This window comes from Phyllobates terribilis, unplaced genomic scaffold (genome assembly GCF_046119375.1).
Source record: "Phyllobates terribilis strain yellow unplaced genomic scaffold, ASM4611937v1 Scaffold_65__1_contigs__length_7625178, whole genome shotgun sequence".
NCBI classification, from domain to species: Eukaryota; Metazoa; Chordata; class Amphibia; order Anura; family Dendrobatidae; genus Phyllobates; species Phyllobates terribilis.
In genome coordinates this window covers 1,627,436-1,631,981 of record NW_027362825.1, presented here as the reverse complement: position 1 = coordinate 1,631,981, position 4,546 = coordinate 1,627,436, and the positions used below count along the sequence as shown (strand labels likewise).

At 41.8% G+C, this 4,546-nt stretch overlaps 1 non-coding gene across 1 annotated transcript; it reads right to left on the bottom strand.

Annotated features, from left to right (window-relative positions):
- Positions 1-635: 635 nt before the first annotated feature.
- Positions 636-708, bottom strand: TRNAF-GAA (transfer RNA phenylalanine (anticodon GAA)). Its single transcript has one exon. It is a non-coding gene; the product is annotated as a tRNA-Phe (tRNA).
- Positions 709-4,546: the final 3,838 nt, after the last annotated feature.

Here is a 4,546-nt window from a genome sequence, read left to right as displayed (position 1 = left end):
GGCAATTACTATTATTGTTCAACAGGTGTTTTCACTCTGCAACATCCAGAATTGCAAATAAGCCAGTTTAGTGCCCAGCTTGCGCTTATGGAGACAAGCACCCCATACATTTTAAGTGGGCTCTCCTCGCTAGAGAAATGCCAAATCTGTGGATTCTTTGTCTTACCATTAACGTAGAAACCCCTATTTTTAGAATGAAAGATGACGGTCCTGAGTTGGGGCTTGTGTTTTTTGCCTTCCTGGCTTTTTTCCCCAAACAGCTTTGTTCCTGGCATATTTTTGAAGCATATTTGTCTCAGTAATGCCACAGCGATTCATAGTCAAACATAAATGGCTGAAATCATTCAGCTAGTGTCTGATACATCCTGCCAGTATTAGCTATCAGGTTTCCTTTAAATCCTCATACAGCTAAGTCAAACTAAAATAAAACAAAGTGATGACGTCCAGATTGAAGGAAAAATTACAAAAAATATTATTTTCCTCAAAAGTTAAAAGTGTTCAGTTCTCAAGTTTCTATCATTTTATTTCCTGTAGATAGTTATAATGATTAGGATTTTTACATTCTCTGTAAACAGTCAGTCCTTATGCTTTGTTTATTTTCTGCTTAAAATTTAATGGGTGAAGAAAAAAACTTTTGCCGAAACCCGGGATTGAACCAGGAACCTTTAGATCTTCAGTCTAACACTCTCCCAACTGAGCTATTTCGGCAGGACACATTTAGATTCAGGAATGTTCAACACACTGTAGATGTCACAACTGGATGTATTTATTTTTACTTTGACTTGTTTTTGCAAGATTATCTATATTTGAAAGTCCCGCTATTTTGCGTACATTTTAAGAACTGACATTAATTCTTTGTGAATGAATAGAAAAAAACAGCAATTCTGCATTTTTTTTACATTTTCAAATTTACTCAATTCGCCAGGGTAATTCTGACTGTGTCTCTGTAGGACAGGTGATGATTGAGCATAAAACACAATTTGTAAGCATAATGTTGCATCAAGCTTTATTTTTTTCTTAGGTGCAAACAATTGGAGTGAAGATAGGAGATGCAAATTTAGAGAAAATATTCTACTGATTGTTAATGTTGAAAGTGAAAACATTTGTCCCAAAATGTGGTGAAACTTTGATGTCAGTATCACATGCGCATTTCAGACTTGTTAAACTATGTTCATCTGCTCTTTTAGCTTTTGTTTATTAAGTATATATATAGTCTATTGATGCCTGAGGTAAAAAAATCTGAAATTAGACTTACTGGTAATTCGGTTTCTAGGAATCTTCCACGACAGCACCTTAGGAGGTTCACTCTCTGCCCTAATAGGGACAGAGAACACATAGAGATGAAATAGTCCCTCCCATTTTCCTATCCACAGTATTTTTCCGATGCCAAAGCAACAACTAACATATGCACAAAGAAACTATTTGATGTTCCCAGAAGTCTTTTGTGAAAGCACAAATTCAGCACATTTAAGATTTGCCTCAAGGACCCCAAGGAATACTGCCAAAGTGCCAACATTGAGAATTGGTTTTGCTAAGCCCCATCACTTTTAGTTTTCGATTTGAGATTGCCACCAATAGAGCAAACCTCAAACTAATAAGTAACAGGAGTGAAGCTGTACAATTTCTTGAAAGAAAATTCTAATGTCAGAAGTGGGATTCGAACCCATGCCTCCAGAAGAGACTGCGACCTGAATGCAGCGCCTTAGACCACTCGGCCCTCCTGACTTCTTCTGGCTTTTGTAATTTAACTCTTTCTAAGCTAAGCAGTAGAAAGATGAGCATTACTTGTGATGAAAGGAGATATTGCATGATTTCTTTTATTTTAATATTGATTCGTAACCTATTAGTTACAGCTAGTGTTGATCGATCACTAAAATGCTCGGGTGCTCGAAGCTTGGGCCGAGCTCGCCGTGATACTCGGGTGCTCGACCCGAGCAATGAGCCCAATGTTAGTCTAAGGGAGACCCGAGCATTTTTGGTGTCACACCCCCGGCAGTCTTTTAAAAGCCTAACAAGTGCCCAAAACAATAGTGACAGTGCTCAAATGACATGGGCACAGCATGGGGATCGCCCCAGGAAGCATTTCTGATGCCCAGGTCACTGCTCTCAACAACGTGGTCAGAGGTAGTAAGCCACTTTTAAGGGCTCACAATAAAACGTTCAAAAACGAAACTGAAACTGCTTTCCTGTGAAATATGTTAAGGAACTTCCTTTCCACTGTAAAAACTTGTGTATAAGGTAAAATAAATAACCCCCCCCCAAAAAATACTCCTCCACACCTTGGGCAAATGCATTCACCGGGAAATGTAATTTTAACATTTTACAACCTTATCTGGCCATGTACTGTGTGACACATGCATACAGTGCTGAAAAGACATGGGAACAGCATGGGGAAGACCCCTGTAAGCATCTCTTACACCCAGGTCACTGCCTAAAAGTGTGCCCATCAGAAGTCATCCTTGCCGCATCAGAAGATGCAGACTTGCAACTATCCCCGGGTGTCCACACTCGGTCCCCAGCCGCCCTGCAGCCGGTTGTCCACACACAATCCCCAGCCACCTGGGGGCAGCCGGGTGTCCATAAACGGTCCCCAGCCGCCCTTATTTCTCCTTGGAACATCCCCCCACACACTTTTCTTAGCCCGGCCAGCTTTAGGGCAGCATTGGACAAGCCCATCAGAGAACCAGACTACTCCGGTGGGCCCTGGCTTCTCCATCAGGGGAGTTGAGAGTGCCAAGGTGAGGACCATGATGATGATGACACAAGTTAGCATCTGCTTTGTTTTCTTGGAATGCAAGCGCATGTATGTAGTAGCGGCTAGGCCTGAGGTGGTCAGCGTTTTGGTGCATATCCTACCTCCTCTGAGGATTGCTGGATGTTTTCCTGCTACTATTCCAGTTCTATGACTCCCTTTAAAAACAAAGCTTCAGGTGATAAATGATGGATGAGGTAGTGGCAAAGGAGAAAGAGGAGGAGAAACAGGGACCATTCATATCAATATCAGGCCAGTCAACCACATATGTCTTGTAGGATATGTTTCAGTAACAAAAGGAGCAGTTCGGCTATACAGTTATAGGGCATACAGTGAGTGCAATGCCTAGAAAAAATTTTGAGACACTCCAATGCCCCTTGGAAATGACATGGAGGTCAGAGAGCCCTAACTAAACCATTTTTTCCATTTATAGCAACTGGATGTCCTGTACACTGTTGGCCTAAGCAGTGAATGGAAGGCTTTCCAAAAATTATGAGGAACTGCAATGCCCCATGAAACAGACGTGGATTACAGCTTACTAAAAACCTTCTACCCATTATTGGGGAGTGGGTCTCCCTTAGTTTTCGCCTTTGCATTGAAAAGCAAAAACTGACTAAAATTAGGAGGAAATGCAATGCCCGTTGGAAGAGTCGTGGACGTTAGAGGTAATTAAAAACAACATTTCAATGGCCCTTGGAAGAGCTGTGGAGTTCAGAGTGGCTTAATAAGATGATTTTAATGCCCCTTTGAAGAGACGTGGAGGTCACAGTAGCTTAACAAGACGGTTTTAATGCCCCTCGGAAAAGACGTGGAGGTCCCAGTATCTTAACAAGATGGTTTGAATGCCCCTTGGAAGAGACGTGGAGGTCACAGAAGCTTAACAAGACGGTTTTAATGCCCCTCGGAAAAGTGGTGGAGGTCGCAGTAGCTTAACAAGAGGGTTTTAATGTCGCTCGGAAAAGACGTGGAGGTCCCAGTAGCTTAACAAGATGGTTTGAATGCCCCTTGGAATAGACGTGGAGGTCACAGTAGCTTAACAAGACACTTATAATGCCCCTTACAAGAGCCATACAGTACAGCATCTTAAAAATATTATTCCCATTATTGGGGAGTGGGTCTCCCATAGTATTTGCTCATGCCTTCCAAGCAAAAGCTTCCAAAAATTAGGACGGAGCAACTTGAAATGCCCCTTACAAGAGCCATGCAGTAGAGCATATTACAAAAATAAGTCCCATTATTGGGGAGTGGGTCTTCCATAGTATTTGCTTATGCCTTCCAAGCAAAAGCTACCAAAAATTAGGACGGAGCAACTTGCAATGCACCTTACAAGAGCCATGTAGTACAGCATATTACAAACATTATTCCCATTATTGGGGAGTGTGTCTCACATAGTTTTTGCTTATGCCTTCCAAGCAAAAGCTTCCAAAAATTAGGACGGAGCAACTTGCAATGCCCCTTACAAGAGCCATGCAGTACAGCATATTACAAACATAAGTCCCATTATTTGGGAGTGGGTCTCCCATAGTATTTGCTTATGCCTTCCAAGCAAAAGATTCCAAAAATTAAGACGGAGCAACTTGCAATGCCCCTTACAAAAGCCATGCAGTACAGCATATTACAAACATAAGTCCCATTATTCTGGAGTGGGTCTCCCATAGTATTTGCTTATGCCTTCCAAGCAAAAGCTTCCAAAAATTAAGACGGAGCAACTTGCAATGCCCCTTACAAGAGCCATGCAGTACAGCATATTAAAAACATAAGTCCCATTATTGGGGAGTGGGTCTCCCATAGTAT